We start from the raw sequence: 22,105 nt of genomic DNA, 5'->3' as shown, positions 1-22,105 counted from the left end.
TTAATCCCTTGACATCTGTTTTATATAAAAGAAAAAATCCACAGGTTTAATTATCTCAGCAAAAAATTGTTTAGTGTAATTATGAAAACATTGCTTATTTTAAATTTAAAATAAATGCTCCAATTCCTAGATTGTCAAAGCAAAATTTCTAAGATATCCAAAGTCAGGTCAAAATATTGCTTTAAATGCACAGTTTCATTGCAAATCTATTTTTAATATAATTTAATAATTTAAATTTTGAAAAGAGATTGAATAAAACTTTGAAGTTATTTTATTTGTGATTTTGAAAAGTGCCCAAAATTGATAATATTTAATATTTTGATATAAATTATTATGCTTTCTATTTCCTACTACAAATTTCATGCTGTCTTTGCAAATCTTTCTATGTTTAAAGGAACCTTTTAACTCTCAGAAAGCATTTAGATTTTCACGTTCAAAAGTAGGCTAGATACTCATGTAAATCATGTGTGACAAACTTATTTCAGTGCCAGCCAAAGTCATATAGTAATATATGACTTAATTTTTGCTCAGAGAATACTATTTTGATCTATCAAATATACCTTCTTGAGGTTACCAGCCATCAGTTAAGTTATAAAGTCATCAAGAATGAAAATTCAAGGGAACCAATTTGCAGATAATTTGCCATTCATCAGTCAGTTGCTAGGCACTTACTATAGTAAATATTGGAAAAGACTTCTATTAATAGGAAGTGATCATTTTAGACTTTCTTTTCTTCTTCTTAGTGCTGTGCTTCTGTTAATATTTTTAGGATACTATAATAATCCATACATATATGGGTAAAAATGTCTAAAATAAATCAAGCAATACTACTTCCTCAAGTAGAATTTTTGAGACAGTGTAATGTTTGAAGCTGATAGTCAATTCATGTATCCTCCATTTTCTCCTCCAAAATTCAAATTTATTGCTGTTATAAAACAAGTACCGTGTATTGTGTTTACAATAATAAGGCATTATACTTTGTAAACTTGATATCCATTCATTCAAGAAAAAAATTTGTAAGTGACAAATAGATAGTGCTTTGTGCTAGGAAGAAAAAGAAATGCAATTATGGCCCATGCCCCTTGTTTATCATCTTTACTGACTAGAAGGGATAATAAGATGTATTTAAAGAAAAACAATACAGAATGTAAAATTTGCTGAGCATAAAAAAGTACAAAGTATTCTTGAATCAGATGAGGGAGATTTCTTCAAGCTTGAAGAGAAAGTAGGGAGCAAGGTAGGCTTCATGGAAGTATGTAAAAGATGAATAAGATGCAAATGATTAAAACTGACACCATGAGTGGGTATTGTATTTTTAAAGTTCACTATTTCAAGTAGAGATGTGGTGTTGAGAAAATCATTGTAGGATACAATTGTTAATAAAGCTCAAAATGTAGATTGGTGATAAATTGTTGATTTCATAAATTCTGGTTGTAGGATTTTTTAATCTTTTCTGATAAGCTAAAGAAGATAATGAATGTTTTTAGTAGAATATAGAAATGTTCATACTAGTACATTATTGGTGCTTAGGATAGACGCCAAAGGAACCATTTAGCAACCTGGAAAAACACTTAAAATAATAAAGAACTGAACTCAGATGGCTAATAGTAGAAATTGTAGAGACAGGATGAATGTAAGCATTATTACAGAGAGATCACCATGGGAATTAGTTGACTGGAGAGAGAAGTCCTCAGAAATTATTCTGAGTTTCATCATGAGTGACTGGGGGAGAATCATAATACCAATGAGAAAAAAATGGGAAGAATGAGAATGAGCAGATTTTGCAGGGATGGAAATGTTGAATGTGTTTCAAAAAATAGAACTAAAGATATTGACTTAGGTTTCTCATAGGACACTGGGAATGTCAATCTAAAGAAGAGGAGAAATGACAGTGCTAGAAAAGATAGATGAAGCTATAACATTGGTTGGATTCACTTACTGAGAGGCCATAGATAAAAGGGGAAAAAGGATGAAAGATGTAGAGTGCTGCTTTATAATCAACATTTGGAAAAAAGACAAAGATGTAGGAGAGGCAGGAAATTTTAAAATAAGAAATTTAAAGCTGAAAAAGATCTGAGACTGATTTCTTGACAACTCCTTCATTTTATGGATGAGGAAATTGAGGACCAAAGACTTTGAGATTTGTCCAAGGTTCACATAGATAATAAATTATAGAACTTTCATTCAAACTTAAGTCATATAACTCTGTGTTCAGTATATTTTCTACTCTTCCATGCTGCCTCCCTCGTGATGTCCACATGTAGCAAAGTTTTTTGAATCTCTTTTATAGCATAATATTCTGCATAGAATAAGAAACTAATAAATGTTTAAATAAAGAAAATCAACTCTATTGACATACAATTGTACATGATGTCATCTACTGAAGTGCAATGATCAACTTCAAGGGGCAGGAGCAGAGCAAGGTGAAAAGATCAAGTGCAGAAGTGTTCTTTCCTCTCTGTATCTAGAACCAGTAAATGTACAGTGTAACTATAAAAATTGTATCAGCATATGCTGTCTAGATATTCCAATTGGATTTCTCTTCTATTCCCTATCTCTTCCTTTTCTTTCTACTTATTTCTTTTTTTGTTTTTTTTTATTTTTGTTTTCATCCAAAGTGAGGAGGCATCATTTTTCTGTTTTAAATGGCAATTTAGTTACAGATGGGCACTCATTCTTTCTTTCCTGTAATGCATGCTTAATATGCATTTGCCACCTTTTTATTCATGTTAATGAACTTTTTGGTTCAACTCTGAAATCAGTTGCAATTGGCCATTTATATAATGTCAGATAGTGACAGTAAATTAAATTGTACATAATGCTACTCATGCTTAATTATAAAGATGACAATCCTCTTTGAATTTTTATATTCAAAGTATGTGTTGTATTATCTTTGGTAAGAATATGATTATAAAAAGTGATGAGGTGTTTTATTCTAGGAATAAACATTTATTTTGAGGATGAAAGCAAAAATAATTTATATTCATAGTTGTTTTAAAAAATACAAATGTCTTGACATTTCAGAATATTACTGTATTGATTTTTTTACTGCTTTTTGTTTGAGTCACATTTTATTGGTATATTGTTTTGTGGCATGAAAATGAAAGTAACCCTTTCCAAAGGACTAAATGTCTACCTTTGGGTAAGATTTTTTTCTTTTTAATTTCCTAATCTGTTATTTTTGTGGTATTTTTACTCAAGTAGAGTCATTTGCTCATTTTTAAATTAAAGATTGGGAGTCTGTGGAGATATTTAGATTAATTAGAGTATCATTTAGAAAGTATTTTGTTATATTAATAACTTTTTATGCAGTGTTTTACATAGTGTTTAAAGAGCTTTTCTCACAATAAACATGTGAACTAGGTATTTAATTGTGAATCTAGGAATCTGAATCTAGGTACCTAGGTAATAATAATAGCTAGCATTTCTCTAGAATTTTAAGGTTTTCAAAACATTTTAAATGTATCATTTCCTCTCCTTCTGACAATCAGGAGTCAGATGTATCATTATTCCTATTTACCATAAAGGAAAACAGATAGAGCAAGGTTAAGTGATTTGCTCTGGTTCACATAGCTTGGAAATTACTGAGCAGGTTTCAAACTTGTCCAAGTTTATACAAGTCTATCATTTATCCAATTGTAATCTAGCTACTGCCTCTGTCTTTTGGATACATCAATTAATAAGTAGATATATTAAATTCCTATTCTGTATGAAGTACTGTTTTAAGCTCTGGGATTCCAGGTACTAAAGTGAGTTAGCCCTGTCTTCAAAGAGTTTATGTTCTAATGATTGAAATAGATAGATAGATAGATAGATAGATAGATAGATAGATAGATAGATAGATAGATAGATAGATAGATAGATAGATGTAGATGTAGATATATGGCAGTTTGAAGAGGGAGAGCACATTAGAGCATCTAGAAGAGTCTAGAAAACTTCATGTAGAAAAGTCTCTTGATTTTAGTTCAAAAAAATTCCACAAGGCTTATGTGAAGAGGAGATATGAAGTCCAAGTCATCAGTATGACTGGACCAGAGAGGTTCTAGAAGGGACTTAATGTATATGCACACCAGAAAGGTGTCACAAGTCAAGCAGCAGAGTTTCTGTTTCTTCCCAGAGATAATAAAGGAAGCCATTGGAGTTCATTAATAATTGAAGAGGTAAGTAATATTGTCAGATCTGTGCTTTAGGAAAATCACTTTGGAAACTGGTGGATTGGATTAGAGAGAAGCTTGAGGTTTGAAAAACAAATAGGAGATTATTACAGTAGTACAGGAAAGATGTGATGGGATCCTGAACTATGAGGACTGTCTGAATAAAGAGGAGACTTGTGGGCAAGGTATTGAGGAGTTAGAAATGATAAAATTTGGCAAATGATTGTATATATGAAATAGTGAGAGTGGGGAGGTGATGATAACATTAAGATTGTGGACATCATTTGATGCCTCTAATGAAGGGGTTCCTCTCAATAACTGTGTGCTATCTAGGTGCCAAAAGAATATAGAATGCTGACTGGTAACAGGTAGCAAAAAATAATGTTTTATTTTTTTCCTTTTTAAAAAAAGTAGCATAAGACATTTTGTTAAAAAGTTATAACATCAAATTTAGAATTTATATATAACATAAGAAATAAAGAAGAAATTTAAAACATTTTTGTCTAGCCTACTCATTTTACTAATAAAAAAGGAAGATGAGTTTTTAAGTAATACCACAATTATAGGTAATATATTAGTCTAGACCCAGTGCTATCCTAGTAAAATTTTTGAAATTTTATCTCATTATCTCAGCATCATAAATGGGCCTCAATTCCTAGAGCTCTTGAAAACCAATCCATCAGTCCATTTCTGCTTCGTATCACTAGACCTTCCTCTGAATTTATTGTATTCAGTTCTTCACAGTTAAGTAGGAGATAACTGAATGGCTCAGTGGATTGAGTGCTGGACCTGTTCTCAGGAAAATCTGAATTCATTTGCGATCTCACATACATGCTATATTACCATGGATAAACTACTTAACCTCTCTCATTGTCAGTATTCTCTTATCTAAATTAGGAAGAATTATAGCACCTACATTCCAGAGATTTTTTTGAGGATGAAATGAGATAATATTTATAATAATACTTTGCAGATCTTAAAGTGCTATATGCCTAATATTATCATTTAAAAATTTTTAATAAGAGTTCTTCTGAGCTACAAAAGGAGTTTCACATAAGAAGTAAGAGGGAGACTCATTATTGAGGTATCTTAAATTATAATATTTATAGAGTAGTTAATGTTTAAATTTAATGAAATATATAGGCATTGATTACTGACCTATCATGATTTTGAAATTAGTATATAAAGGATTGTAGGAGTCCAATTTTGTAAATGTAGTATTTTAGAGGTGATCTGATTTCATCTAGTAATTTTTTAAAATTAGGAAACATGCATTTTGATAGATACTACAGCAAGCAAATTTATTCCTTCATTTAAGTTCATTCATAAAAAAAGCTTTGCAAATAAATACCTAAGATATAACAGTAGTTCGCTTAAAAAATCCCCAAAACTATTTCCTAATGATTACTTAGGTAATCTGCATTCTTTTCTGCTTACTCAACATAAATTCTTACTCTTCCTAAGTAACTGAGAGAGAGAATTTATAAGGGCACCATTATCCAATTTGTTGATTACTGTCTTGGTGTAAGAAATATACATAAAACTATCATGCATAAAAAAGTTTAAATAAAAGGATATTTCAGGCCACAGTAGATATTATCTTGTTCTTCATAGACTGAATTGGTAAAAAAAAAATTAATTGGTTAAAATTTTGCATGCAGGATAACTTAGTTTACCAACTGAATTTGACATAAAAGAGTGAAATGTTTTGCTAGAGATCAAAATATACTTAAGAAATAGCAAGGTAATTTGCATGGTCATAGAAACTACAACAAAATTAAATGAGTTTCTTTTTGACTTAAAAGGCAAATACATTTTAGAATTGGCATTGTAGAGGTCACCTACCCTGACAGCCTTATACCACTACCATCCTCATTTAGGAAAGTAAGGCTGGATAGAACCAAAAGAATTCTCCAGTGTTATAAGGCTACATAGTGACAAGCTTATTTATCAGTGCTTAACTTGATTATTATACAAATATTGTTAGATTGTCATAATTTGCATGAACTCTTTTTTTTAGGTTGTCTTTAGCATATACCTTTTATACTTGAAAAGCAATGATAGATGAAAGATGGAACAACTAAAATCTTGGATATAGTATTGGCTGTATTTTTGGTTCAATTGCCTGACTACATGGTCAGGTCTTTTTTAGAGGTTAGCATATCGTAAGAAAATTCTACTTCCAAATGATAATACCTTATATTCTTTATTTAAAAAAAGATTTTTATTTATTTTGTTAAATATTTCCCAATCATATTAATCATTTTTAACAATCATTTAAAAATATTGTGTTCCAAATTCTTTCCTTCAATCTTATCCCTTCTTCATTCCTTTAAAAGGCAAGCAATATGATTTTGATTACATATGTGAAGTCAGAAAACATTTTCATTTTAGCCACATTGCAAAGAATAGAGATCCCCCCCCATCCCCCCAAAAAAAACAACCTGGAAAAATAAGCAAAGTAAAAAAAGCGTAATTCATTTTGTAATCAGAATTTATCGATTCTTTCCTAGAGGTGGATAACATCTTTAATCATCAAGTCTTTTGAAATTTTCTTAAATAATTGTCTTAATCAGTGTAACTAAGTCTTTCACAGTTGATCATTGTTATAGTATTGCTGTTACTGGGTGTAATGTTCTCCTGATTCTATTCTCTTGACTTTGCATCAGCTCATAAAAGACTTTCCTTGTTTTTCTGAATCCATCCTGCTCATCATTATGTGCATGACCCACCTGACCCTGATTATGCAACAGGAGGATTAATGAGTAGATATTATCTCTTATTCAGAAGAGGCACTGAGTTTCACATAGGTAAAGTGACTTAACTTAGGTCTTGTAAGAGACCTAAAGGAAGAAGACAATTAAAAGTCATATTTAATAGATATAGGTGACACACCTTAAGCATTTGGAATAATACAAATCCCAAAACAAAACAAGCAGCCCAAAATATTAACATTTTTTCTCTTACATTCTCCTTCCTAGACACCAAGAATTTTTCTTTTTGTCTTTTTTTTTCAAATATCTTAAAATCATGTGAGAAATATTAATACATTTCCTAGAGTTTGTCTTAAAGTAATTATAATTCTATATCTCATGGGAATGAATCCACTTACCCTTGCATTCCACTTTAACTCATACCTTGGGGGTAAAAGTGATTCATTTTCCTGGAAACACATAGCCTGACTTGTGTTATTTTTCATATACTGATTCTTGAAGCATTTTTATATATTTAAAAAGAGGTGATACTGTCTTAATGGGAAATCATTCAAGAATTTTATAGAACAGTTGGGAAAAATATGCATTATGGTGGAGTATTTCCTTTGGGAATACCATCTGGTAGAGAAGCAGTAAAAATTCAGTTTTTCTTCCTCTTATTAAGTGGAAATAAATTGTATCAAAATCAAAGATCATCTAAATAGCAGAGCTGGAACAATTGAATGTTACAATTGCTCTCTTACATTGGTTCCTACTTGGACCTGATCAGTTGTAGCCTGTGTTATGATTAGTTGATATTTTGGCAGCATCTCCTTGCTTGAGAAGGTCAATAGTTCAGTGCATCCAGAACATAATATATTTACACAGATGGAAGAGTTCCTCTCTGTTATTTTATTGAAGTTCAATGCTGTTGGCAATTTTCAATGAAACATGTAGATCTCTGAAGCAAAGAAGGGCAGGTTGTCTCTTTTGTTGTTGTTGTTTTTTGTTTTCACTGTCAACATTTTCTTGAAAACTCATTTCCTTTTCCTCTCTACCTTCCTTTCCTTGACTGTATTTCCCTTTCTGTCTCTACCTTAAAAGATGAGGAATTAGTTTTAGGCTTCTGGCTACAGCTTTATCAGTGAAAATGGAACTATATATATTGATTTTTTTTTTTACTAGTGTCCAAGATAGTTATCAATCATAAAGACTAGTTATCAATGACAATCAGCCTTGAGGCCAAAAAGCTGTGGCAAGCATTTGTTCAGAGCTATGAGGTTGACTTATGATTTGATTTTACTTAAAGGTTCTCCTCAAGGTTGTTTTATTTCTCTCTCTCTCTCTCTCCCTCTCTCTCTCTTTCTCTTTCTCTCTTTCTCTCTCCCCCCTCCTTTCCTTCCTCCCTCCCTCTTTCTCATATATAGTTTTTAAATTATTATATTATTGTATTTCCTCTACATGATTTCTTACACATTTTTGAAATAAAATTTCAATGCCAGGAAGCAAATATACAAGAGAAAAATACGATCAGATTTGGAAAAGAGGAAATTTGAATGACCCCAAGTCCCCTTTTCCTTTTGCAATTCTTCCTAAATTCTTTTCGACAATTTCCCTAACTCCCAGAAATTTTTATTGGTTCTACTAATTGTTCCTGGCTTATCCTGTGGCAGCATTCAGCTGATGGAAAGTATACAGTTTTAGAATTTTCAGATAATCTTTCATTATTCTTCCAATGATTGAAAATATCTTGAGCATCGTTCGCCATATTGCTATTTTGAGTTATGCTTTGGAGGCAATGAGTCCATTGAAAATTTTGCCCAATCAATCCAGGAAAATTTGGAGGGAACTGAGATGTTCTGAAATGGAAATAATTTCACTTGCTAAGTAATGGTTTTGCATATTTGCGTTAGAGACTACCACGAACAATATTGATAGGCTGAAAAAGAAGTTTGAGTTTTTGTCCTCTGGAACTACTTCTGTAGCCTGAAGTCTCATTATGAACTGATTTACTTTGGATAATTTTTAAGTCAAGTTGAGATGACATTTCCATGTAGGTAAATGAGATCCAAGTTCAAATACTTTTAAATGGTCTCCCTCTGAATTATCTTTTCTGAGTCCATGAACATAGGCAAACTTCTTATTTTACTTAACAAGAAAATGTTAGTGGCATCCTTTATAGAAAACTGGAGAAAAATAGTTTTAACAAGTAAGGTCAGCTTTAGTGCTTTACTTACTTTTCTGATCCTTACCTTGACATTCATTTATCTATCCATCCATCCATACCTACCACCCCACCCCCAAAATGACATGATTATAATTATTCTGGCATTTATCCTCTGCTAGGCCTTGCTATATAGCAATAATAGGACCTATCTTGGGATATTGCATAAAAAATCCTACCTCACATTTCATGAGTGTGATTGTGAGTGTGGAAGAGGGATAAGAGCATAAGCAGCTTGCAAAGAATGCCTTTTAGACCATCAGAAAACCTAACAGTTTGTTGTTACTCTGTTTTTTGTCTTAAAGATGAAAAAATTAGAACTAAGTGTTTAGGCTAAACATGAAGAAAGAATAATTTGTATGATTAGAAACAAATTGGAGAAACTCTAGTGAACTTTGAATGACTAGATATTTTTTTCAAAGATTCTTCTTGTCTTAGTTAATAATCTTTAATAACTGAATTATAGTCTTTTTAAGTTGCTACCTAGTTCTAGCTGGTATACAGGCAATATATGATGCATGTTGTTTTCTTTTTATAATGTTTCATGTTTATAATCATTAGTGACTATGGGAATGAGTAACCCTCTCTGTTTCCTCCTTCCTACTCTCAAGCCTAAACAGCCAGATGGAATAGTCTAATAAAAACATAATGACACAATTCTGTTCTGAAATGTTCCAAATTGAACCATAGTTAATGCATTAAATGAGAAAGAAATTTCAATGGGGATATATTCATGCCCTCCATATTCCCAAAGGCAAAGTCTGTGCAACTTCAGCTGTCACTCCAAATGATACGTCCTAGAAATGTCATTGAATGATGTCCGTTTAGATTTCCATCTTCTCTGAACATTTGGGTGAAATTTGAGCTTTAAGGCCCCTGTTTCATTATTTTTATATCTGTTCTTTCCCTCCCTTCCTGCCTTACTTCCCCCTTCCCCTTTCCACTTTTTTTTCTCCCCTCCAATATTCCCCTTTCTAGTGTTCTTCTCACCCCACTCTCTCATCTCTCACTCCCAGCCCTTTTTTATATCCATCTGTCTGTTTCTTACAAAGATAATACACTGACCCTCTATCCCTCAGAGGGAGGGGCCTCTAGAACAACTGCAAAGAATTACCTAATATGAATTAAAGTCGTGGATATGATATGGTGTTAAAGAAGTTTATTTCTAAGAATATAATCTATCAGAGAACTTTTTAAAAACTTTAAATGTTTCCTTGCCTGGTTCATTATGTTACACAAACTAGTAATTCAAATATTGTTTTTAGTTTTACTGCCAAATGTAATTTCATAATCCTCTAGTCTGATATCAGAATTTTTTCCCCAAATAGGAGCATTTTCCTGACAGTAATTGGGAAAGGAAGGGAAAGGTATTTGAAAGTAAAATTTCTGAGTGAAGAGTTCTATTTGTATTTTTTAAAGTAAATAACCACCTGCAGATGGTTTACCCAAGACTCAAGGCAAAATTCCAGCTCAACTATTTGAAAGCATAAATCCTGCTTCATTAAAATAATATACTGCTGTTCCAAAAGATTTTCATCTCTAAGATGTACCTTAAAGAAGCAGACTTCCATTTTTGAGATGGAAATGCCAGGAATCAGATTCAGTGTATTGAGTTCTTCTTTTCAAAGTATAATGTTAAAGACAAGTTTTAGTTTTATAGGGGGCCATGCCTCTATATGATTTTTTGGGGTCCTGAGCGGCGTGGTGGCATAGGATGGTTAAAGCAGGAGAAAGAAAATGAGAACAACTAGACTAGTGGTTAGCCCATGCTGTTCCAAAGTCTGTGGGCTTGGGAGTTTATTATATACTGGTTTCAAACAAAGAACACAGCTATGAAGGGGTAACAGATCATACATAACCCATTAAAGTCTAAAGAGTAAACGTATAAGTACCAAGACAATGGCCAAATTCCAACCATCAATTAGTAGGGATAATTCTGGGAGAGGAAATATTTTTATGGAGATGCTCACTTATTGAGTTCTATCTTCCAGGATTATAGGCACCTGGACAAATAAAGTCAAGACTAAAAGCGCCATACTTATCTAAGTATGCAGACTTATCTTAAGTAATGTTTGTCAGGGTCCAGGCTTCTTAATTATCAAGGAGAGGAATCATTAACTCAGTAGATGCTGGTCTGCCGCTTCAAAGTTTTCCAATAGGAGTTCTAAGAAAGGTGGGGATCAAAACTGAGTCAAAAGAGGAGCCTCAGATTTTTATCTTAGATGGCCCATTCTGTCTGCATTCCTGACATGCAGTGCAGAAAAATCATACACACAGTTTTACTTGCCGATGATTTTGTAATGGGATCCAGATAAAATATCTGTTACAGACTCTGTTTCTCTAAATGACTCCTAATAGCCTCTTGGAGGGATCAAGTTGATTTTGGATTAACCTACCTGCTGGTACCAGAGCCTTTTGGGGCTCAGGTGACCAGGACCAAACACAAAGACTGCCTCAGCCTGGATTGGTCACATAGGGAATCCAGATAACAGGCCCTAAATTTGATCCTATTTCTCCAAAGGCTTTAATACATAGAACGGCTTCCCATATAGTTTGAAAGATTTTATCTGACTTTTTGCTTCTTCCTGTAGTATTTAATAAGTAAATGTCATGAAAATATTCCTATAATTTAAGAATATATTCCCATTTTCTTTTTTCTTTAAGGATAAAAAAAAGACTAGAACTCCTTCTAGATGTTAACTACAATGTAATTCATTATCTATATTAGCCATATGATTTTGAATTTAGTTGCTTACATCATTTCTTGAGAGAATACTTTGACTTATCTTTTCCAGCTATGCTGTTGGAATCTTCTGCATTCATATGTAGGCATCCTGCAGACACTTAGGTCTTTCCCCTTCTTTCCTCAATGAGTTCCATAGTTCCATAAAATATTTCTCTCATTCCCTAAAAGTCTTTCCTCATACAAGGGATCTTCAACATAGTGATTCTTCCTCAAACAATCTATCCACTCAGTTCGTCAAACTATTCCCCCGCCTTGAGCTCCTCTTCTGCATCACCTTAGCCACACACAAAGATAGACAAACCCTCAATTTTGCCATCACCTACAAATATTCCACCTCCATTTTTAAGAAGTTTTAAATCCTCTTATCCAGCTATGATTTGTTGGCTTTTCACCTCTCTCTACCTTGCCTTAAAAAAAATCTTCTCTTCATCCCCTACATAATCTACCAACCTTTGACCTCTCTTCTGCCCTGAACTAGCCATTCTCTTCTCTTTTGCCAATGCGATTCTTTGGTGAACCAATACATGTCTAAGCTGTCCTCTTCTAGCCTTTGCATATTGCTATTTACTTCTAGGCAAGACTTGGCCTTGGATCACTCCCACCATTTCTTCCCATCTACAACAGATTACCCACTCTACCATTCCCACTCTTACTTATTTTCATTCTCTCTTTCTCTAGTAGCTCTTCCTACTACTTAAAAATACGCCCATGTCTCCACTATCCTGAAAACACACCCACACACAAGCCACTCCCTTGATTCTTTTGTTCTTATTATCATCCGATATTCTTTTGATCTTCATATCTAAACTCTTCAAAAAGAGCACCTACAATAGGTGGCTCTATTTTCTCTCCTCTCACTATCTTTCTTAATCCTCTATAACCATATTGGTGAACCTTTGGCATGCATGCCACAGAGGGCTGCTCTCCTCCCTCTTTCCATGTACACCTGAGGACATTTATCTCTCATCACCCATCCCTTTGCACAAAAGCCCAATGTGAGTGCTTTCTCCTTTCCCTATCTGAGGTAAAGCAAAGGGGGCTCACACACCGTGTGAGGGTCCTTTTTGGGCACTAAGTCTCCAAATGATTTGCCATCACTGCCTAGCAATATGGCTTCTGATCTATTGATTACCCCAAGATTATATTTGTGAAGTCACTATGTATATTCATAGTTCAAATACCTGCTGCCCTACTAATTACTGGGTAGGTCAAAAGCTTCTTTAAAGAAGAGGAATAGTTCCTCATTTCCCTCCTTGCTACACTCATTTAGCCCTACTTTAGTTCCTTTGGAAATACTGATTTTTTATTTCTTCAGCTTTTTCACATAGGGAACATTGAGTGCCCTTTTCTCCCCATGATATGGTTAAGCTTTCTTTTGTATATTATTACTTGCTATTAGATTGTAAACTTGAAAGAGACCACTCACTTCTTTTTTGTGTTTTTATCCCCAATTTTTAGCAGTGTCTTGCTCATAGTAGGCATTTAACAAATGTTTATTGATGATGATGCTTGCTTTAATTTAGCCACTGCTTCATCATCTCCTTTCTTGTTTTACTAATAGTCCTCTCATATGCCTTTCAATCTCTACTCCAAATCTGAGAGTACCCATATAACCTAAATCTCTCATGCAAACATTTTCACTTAACAAACTTTATTGTTATCTGATCCACAAATCACTGTTATATGGCCTATTTCCAGAAATATAGAAATAGTCTCATTGTGTAGAATGAAACATTGTCTTTTGAAGGGGATTCTACCTTCTCTTATATCTTTAGCCTAATCTTTAAATTGTTCTGTCAGTTTATTTAATGTTAGGAAAATTGCTGATTTTTTTCCCTGCTATATGAATTTACTCATTTATCTATCCTTCCATTGAATGACACCAAATGTCTGTTGATGAGATTTTAAAGCACATGTGGATTTGTAAGTGACAAATCCAGTATATGAACTGGTTTCCTATTCAACTTAGTTGTATACAGGGGATTCTTTCTTTTAGGTGGCCTCTGTAACTACTTTTTAATATTTCTTGTTACTCTCAGTACTTGTTCCTCAGAGAAATATGTAGTCTTTTTGATAAAAGACAGATAGTAGCTTTGTTTCTCAGTAGATACTTAATAGGGAAAATTCCAGGGAAAATCTGTATAAAATACAAAGGCATTAAATTGTGTTTTATTTCCTGTTTTGACCATTTCCTCCTCTTTAGAACACATTGGTAAGCATGACAGCTACCTGCTCAATCTCAGTTAAAGGCCTTTTTACTTTTTCTTTGCCATAAGATAAAAATAAGGAATTTAGATATTAAAGTTATGTTGATAAATCCATTCAAGTTGAACATTTAATAAATACATGTACCATGTAATTCTAAAACTTGAATTACTATGGTAACTCTGACACAAAATTATTTTATTCTTTTAAAAAGTTGCTCTTAGTTTACTTAATATTTCCTCCTCTGCAAATATACTCTTTCAGGTTGAGGAGAATGTAGTACCATGATCTTTTAGAAGTTTCTGAATTTGAAATAATGCCACCTTTTTGCATTCTTCTTATGTTTAAAATAGGGCAGGTTAGGAATAACAGATAGTTGAATTCAATTAATGACATAACAGCAGGCTTAATTCAATTAATGACTTCTTTTGAATTAAATCAGTTTCACTTGGCTCATATCCATTGCCTTCTCTTCTTCTCCTCCTTCTCTACCCAAAGTGAATGTTTAGAAACATGTGAATGTATCAGGGCTAGAATTAGAAATAAATCATTATCTTAATATGTAATCACAAAGACTCAGCTAATAAATCTAAGTGTGATTTGGAACCTAGTCTTCTTAAACCCACTATTGTATTCATTACACAATGATGCCTCCTAATAATAAAAATAATTTCACAGTTACAAAACAGAGTTCTCATAAATAACCCTATGAGATAGGTAATTACAAATGTCAACCATGTTTTCTAGATTAAGAAAGGGAAGCTAAGAGGTTAGGGTACTTGCTTATACCCACCTAATTTACTGACCTCTTTCACATCTTTCTCTGCTTTCCCTTAAAAAACCTTTTTTACATTTCGAACTGGATCTTTAGTAGACAAAACTCAATGTGTCCAAAATGGAGCACATTTCCCCTCCTCCCCCTACCATCCACCCAAATCATCCTTCCCTCCTACTTTTTTTGTTACTGTGGAGGGAAACAGCATCCTCCAAGGTCCTCAGATTTACAATTTAGGAAACATTCTGCATTCGTCACTATCTCACCCTTCCACCCATACCCAGTACCTATTGATTTCACCTTTTCAAAGCCTTTGGATAGTCTCCTTTTTCTCTTCTGACACTGCCACCACTATTGTATGTCCTTATCACCTCATGCCTGGATTATTGCAAGAACCCTCTTTTGGGTCGAATCCATGCTCTATTCAGCCACTAAAGTGATTTTCCTAAAATTCAGATCTGATCCTGTCACCATGTCCTACTCATTAAATTCCATTGGCTTCCTATTGCTTCATGGAGGAAATGCAAAATATTTTGCATGTCATTCCAAGTCCTTTGGAACATAATCCCATCTGAACCTTTTCAGCCATCTTACACTGATTCCATCACAATCTGATTCAGTGATAGTTTCCTACCAGCTGTTCTAGGAAATAGATACTCCAGCTCTCAGCTCCAAATATTCTCTCTTTGAGTTCAAAAGACTTAACTTTCTTGAATTCAAATCTGGCCTCAGATGCTTTCTAGCTGTGTGACCCTGAAGAAGTAATTTCATTCTGTTTGTCTCAGTTCGTCATGCATAAGATGAGCTTGAAAGAAATGACAAATCATTCCAGTATGTTTGCCAAGAAAACTCCAAATGAGATCACAAAGAATCAGACATAACTAAACAACAGTTCAATTGGATAACAAAATAGTAGTCTAACCAATTAACAATTTCTGGATTTACTCAAACTCTGTTTAGCAGTTTATGAATAGAAGCAAAGGAGGCAGAAAACTGATGTGATCTAAGGTTGGGTTTTAAATTCTTTATCCTACAGGAGCAGTAAAGAAAATGATTCATGTAAACATGGAAAAATATTTAAAAATTTAAAAAAATTAATTAAACAAACAAACAATTTTCTATCCTGATTTTTGGAGTTGGAATCAAAGTAGGACTTGCAGGAATTAATTATTATTATATTCTAAGTTTTTTTTTTCTCCCCCTGGCCTATGATTAGGTTGTTCCTTTTTCTTCCTCAAGTTAGAAATAGTTATTGTTTGAATTTCCTGTCCTGTGAGATTTTTATGCATTGGAAGCTGGAATAGAAGGACATAGTGACTTATCTACTTTTTATGATATCAAAAAATTTAAGTTCTTTTTTGAGCAAAAGAAATGAGATAATTTAGTTAGCCATGGATGCCGGTAAAAGGATGGATGGAACAATTAGTTTATAGAAATACTCTCCTAAAACCACTGTCTCTTAATTTTGAATATGTTATTAACTTGCATTAAGATTATTCAGTATTCCTTACCTATCTCCTCTGATCTTTTTATTATTGATGAAATCATATTCTTCACTATATCTTTGTGAATAATTAGACTTTTTTCAACAGTAAAATCTCTTCTCAGCTAACTCTGGCAAGATCAGATCTTGAAACCAGCTGAGCACATGTTATAATATTTGAGATCCCACAGCATGTGCATAATGCATCTAATATGAAAACAAACACATATGAGAATTAAAGTCTTTAGCCTTTTGACTGAGGATCAGGAATTGATCTGGCATGTGAAAATTCTTCCAGGAGTGGAAGTATTCTTTGAGAAAACAATCAAGTATAATTACAAGCCTTTAAGATAGCAATCATTGTCATTGTATCTAAATAAGAGAGAATGAATGAATCTGTATGCTTGCATACATACAGAGTAGCCAAACAGAGCTTCTTCTGTGTTACAAACAGTGCATAATATTTTAATTTGAGTGGAGGTTTCTTTTTGATTTGGAAAGCCCATACTATATTCAGGTATTTAGCAGAGAACATATGATAAAGTCATTATTTTTAAAATCTATTCTCTACTTGGACAGGTGGTATTTAAGAAGTTTGATGTGAGAAATGGCCTGGCAGGATAACAAGACATATCACAAGTGACTGTGTTGAAAGGAATGAGAATGAGATAGACATTTTCCATTACTGCCCAGTGTTAAGGTACGGGCATTATCCCCTAAACAACCTCATGCTCCAAGCAATAATCGTGCACTGTCTTCTTCTGTACTAATATGAAAGTGGAATTCAATCTCTTTGACACATATTGCTTCAGCTTCTGACTTGGCAACTTTGCTGAAACTGAGTTAATATATGAGCAGGCCCTGATATACTGCCTGAAATGAGTTAGTAGATATCATCATGTGGAAAGTAAATTCGTCTTGGTTAAAACATATTAGGGGTGAAGTGTGTCTCTTTCTTCTTCCTTCTACCCTCATCCCACTTCCAAAATGTTATAGAACCTCATAAGACTTCTTTTTTTCTCCAAAGTTCCTCGCATGGATGGATAATCATTTCTTCATTATAAAACCTATGGAATATCTTAGAGGAAACCTAATTAACACATATACACTTTACTGGAGGGGTCTCTATTTAGTTTTGTTTTTTGGTTTCTCATTTTCCCAGTAGATTTTATTTATATTTGTGTGGGTACATTTTCTGTCTCAAGATTTCATAAAATTTTCATTTGTTTCACTGGAAGAATATTTCTGAGACAACTTATGAAACAGTGACTGTTTATTCTCCAACATTATTCATAATATGTCAGTTAGTGATAGAAAATGAAAGTTCCTTTCTGTGCTTATATAGTACTATACTATATGTATATAAAATGCATTTTCTTTTGAAGTGGTCTTTTGGAAGATCCATGCCTTTAATCCTCCCCCTATGCCCCACCCAAACCCCTAATCATTAACCTTCTACATCAATCTAGGGAGAATATAAATAGGGTTCAGATTTAGTATCTTACTAGTCAGTGTTCTGAAAGTACATCAAAGTTGAGAGCTTTCCATTCTTTCTCTGTGCAAGGTACAATTAAGTGAAGTTGGAAAAAAAAAAACATGAAATAAGACAATAGAAAGTACTATTGCCCTAAAATTAAAACAAACAAGCCGACTAAAGTAACTTTTAATTGTCATGCCTAATATTGTATTCCTTCATTTCTTTGCCAATGACAGTAACTATTTTCTGTTTTTAATATAAAAGGAATTATAGTATTCACCAATAAATATTACCATTTAATGTTTTTAACCTCCTAATGTTTTTAAGCCTCATATTTCTACTTATCTCTTAAGGTCCTACAGCCCTTCAACCTTTGGGTCACATGAAGGTGTACATTTATTTTCAAAGACAACTATCAAGGCTGGGGAGCATGCATAAATGGAAATAGCTGCATTATGTAGTACAAATGATGAAACTAAAAGTATGGCACAGTCCTGAAAATGAGCTGATGCTAGGAATGGATTATAAGGTCAATGAAATTATGGTTTGAGTTTTCCCCCCAGGTAACAAGAAAGATCATGGAGTAATTTTATTAGAGTTGGAGGGAAACTACTCTGCTCTTTTTTTGCTCTCATACTCTTTACCATTCAAGTTGACATAGCCTTGGAAAAGATTTTTTAAAAGTGAAAACCAAGCCATTGGGTTGATTATGAGAGAAGACCTATCTTCTTTTGTTATATCACATCCACAAATCTCAAATTACATCCTACTGTATGCCTACTTATTGTATGCCTACTATCAATTATCTTTTAAATATCATAGAAAGTAGAGGAAGTGCTGTAGTCAAGATATACCCAGTTTAAAAGAGAAAATTACATAACTTGTAAACGTTAAACTAAAGAATTTAATGTTTTCCATAGCAAGTCAACATAGTTTCATTTTTAACATTTTTATTCATCTTTGTGTCAGAGGAATAGTAGTATGTTTTTTCTAAATTTCAGTGAATCATTTCGTACTCTTTCAAGTTATTTTAGTGGACAAGATGGAAAAATATTGATTAGATGGTTATATAATTAGATGGATTCAAAATTAGTTCAGTCACCAAACACAAATGAGTCATTAATGTTTTGATGTCATTTTGTAAGATAGTCTCTTGTAAAGTGCCTCATAATCTGTGTTTGAACATCTAATTTTTAAAATTGTATTTATAATTGGCCAAATGTATACATAGTGTATTTATTAAGTTTTGCAGATGACACAAAGTTAGCCTAGGTAAGTAATACATTATGTTACAAGGTTGATTAAAGATCTTTTTTAACTAGGGGTTCCGTTTGACCTTCAGAGAGCATAAACAGGAGATAGGATTTACAAAGAGGAAAATTTAGGCTTTATTCTAGGGTAAAAAAAATAATAAACAATTGGCTTAGAATTGGGGCTATTCTTTAAGTGAATGGACGACCTTTAAAGATGATGGGCTCCCCTTCCTTGAAATTCTTTAAGAAGGAATTGGATGTTAATATAGATACTGACAGTGGATTGAATTAGAAGGCATTGGATTCCTTTAAAGTTCTAAAGTTTGAGATGATGATAAATAGACAATAAAAACTTGCAATATGTTATGCAGTTTCAGAGGAGAGAGATCAATGAAACTGGAAAATTCAGGGAAAATTTAATGGAAAAGGTATCATTCTTCATAGTGATTAAAAAGATAGTTAGGATTTTTTCCAGGTGCAGATGAATGATGGACATTCCAGGTGAGAAGAACAGCATTGAGGCATATGTGGCAGGCACATTAGCAGAACATTAAGGGATAATTACTGTTTGATCTCTAAATAAGATACTTGTATAATTAGCTTGAGATGTGTTCCTAAAGATAGGGAGGAGACAGACTACAAATAAACGAGTAGTTTGCTGAGGAATTTTTTTTCATTTAATTTTTTTCAATTACATGTAGAAATAATTTTAACAATTGTTTTATGACATTTTACAGTCTAAATTCTCTACTTTCCTCTTTCTCCCCAGCTCCCCAAAACAGTAAATATTCTGACATAGGGTATATCAGTGCTGTCATGTGATAGAGATTCCTCTATTCTTCATTTTGTTAAAGAAAACACATATTACTCATATAAGAAAAAACTAATGAAGAAAATAAAGTAAAACAGTATGGTAAGGAATTTCAACTTCATTTTTTAGTCATTGGATAGCTTTTGATCAGAAGACTAATGTGAGCAGAGCTGTGCATTTGGAAATTTAATCTGGCAAAGATTTATCAGAGGAGGAAAGTTTGGCTATAGGAGAGAAGAATTAGGAAGACACTGAGTAATAGTGACCTAAGCTGAGAATATGCAGTAGAAATGAAAAGAGAAGAGTAGAGCTGAAAGACATATATTGAGAGTAAAATCATTAAGACTTTGTGACTAACTCAACACTTTCATAGGAGATAAGAAAGAGGAAGGAGTCAAAGGCTATGCCAAAGTTTAAAACCCTAGGTAATTGGGAGAATGTATGTATAGTACCATTAATCAAAATAGAAGAATGAGAAGGAAGGGCAGGTTTTGGGTTGTAATGTCTGTGTGTGAGTATATATGTGTGTGTGTATTGATTAGGTAATAAAAAGGAGAAAGGAAGGTAAAGCATTAAATACTCAATTCTCAATGACAGAAAACCAAGTTTCAAGGAAAATACAAATTTTAACTAACATTTAAATTACTATCATACAAAATTGTCTTTTTAAATAAAAATTAATAGAAGTATTCTTTTAGAGAGAGTTTTTTTTCTATCATGTGTTCTTTTTAATTACAGGACCTCTTTTATGACATTTGTTTTATATTTGAAACTTTTAGATAAAATTTCTGCAAAAAATCATTTAACATAATTTATATTTTAAAAAGACAATTCCAAAATAATTCGCAATAAAAAGGATACAATGTAAAATACAAGGACAATAATTTTAAACTAATTCAGGGAAAGATTCATCATTTTATGGTATAAATGAATATGAGTCCTATTTTTGCACTAGTACAAAATTAAGTTTAAAATTCTGCATATAGGATTCATATCATTTGTTGGAATGTTTGCCACCAAAGAATTGCCTGTTTAATAATTTACTCTTATAATTGCATATTTTTCTTGGCTTTGCAAATATTTTTGTTCATTTTTACTTTCTTCTTAACCTAGTTCTCTTTGTCAATTGTGTTAGATGTTGGATATATATCTCTTTATATGATGCATCCAAGCCTTTTATTTCAATGAAAAACAATGCCATAATTTTATGATAATCATATTTTTTTTCTAGATTTTGTGAAAAGGAACAGTTTTAATTTGGTCATTTAATGTAAGAGAAAGGAGGTATGGTTAAATATAGAAAAAAGTCTGATTAGATATGGTGTCATACTAATTCTGGTTTTAGAGACAGATTATCTCAGTTTGAATCCTGACAATATCAACTTCTGCCTCTTTAACATTGGGCTAGTCACTTAATCTCCTTTGGCTTCAATTTTCCTCTTCTTTAGTAGGATGGTATAAAACTACATTTCCTATGTGTTCTCTTCTAGCTGCATTACCCATCTTTTATCCTATGTTCATAACAGTGAGCTATCTGTGCATCCTCAAAGCCATTACAGCTCAAGATCTAATAGGTTATCTCCACGTGAAAAGATATGAGGTATGAAGGTGGTTACAGACTTAATGTTACGTAGGGGGAGATTCAGCTTTTGCATATTGGCCACTAATTATAAATACATTTACCATGGTGATTTATGAAACAAAACTGCCGAATGTACTTATAGTTCTATGTGAGCCCTTTCTATTTCTCCTTTACGCCAATGATCATAGGCTGTGTTCAGGAAGTATGGTTAAGTGGATAGAGAGCTTGTTTTTGTAACAGGAACCCCTAGTCTTAAATCCCACCCTGACATGTTGTAGCCATGTGACCATGGATAAGTTAGCTTAACTGCTGTGACTTCAGACATTATCTGACTATAGGTGGCAGACAAGATGCTCATCTGTTTGAATTTGTTGAACTGAGTTGTCCTTTTATTTTCTAGGCAACTTGGACAGGAGAAACATTCTTTGATTCTGTTTTATGGTGAGCTATTCTGATGTATCTTTTCAAAGCTGAAAAGAAAAAAACCAGAATTTTCTGCAGTTTGAATAGCTGTTGAGAAAGGTTGTATTGCCCAGCTGGTAGCTACAGCAGGAGAGTTGGGGAACTCCAACAGCAGCTTCCCTGTGTTACCCTTTAATGGCCTTTAGTGTGTGAGGACAAAACAGTTCTGATTAACTATGTAATTTGCAAGTTTATGGGAACTGCTGTTTTATTGCATAAGTGTAATGCTGCAAGGTTACA

General features: G+C 33.0%; 1 protein-coding gene across 6 annotated transcripts in view; it reads left to right on the top strand.

Annotated features, from left to right (window-relative positions):
* PTPRK (protein tyrosine phosphatase receptor type K) overlaps nucleotides 1-22,105 on the top strand; it is a 733,127-nt gene that overhangs the window by 442,909 nt on the left and 268,113 nt on the right. The window lies entirely within an intron of this gene.

This window comes from Gracilinanus agilis, chromosome 4 (genome assembly GCF_016433145.1).
Source record: "Gracilinanus agilis isolate LMUSP501 chromosome 4, AgileGrace, whole genome shotgun sequence".
NCBI classification, from domain to species: domain Eukaryota; kingdom Metazoa; phylum Chordata; class Mammalia; order Didelphimorphia; family Didelphidae; genus Gracilinanus; species Gracilinanus agilis.
The sequence above is the reverse complement of the archived record's forward strand: the minus strand, read 5'-3'. Positions and strand labels throughout refer to the sequence as shown.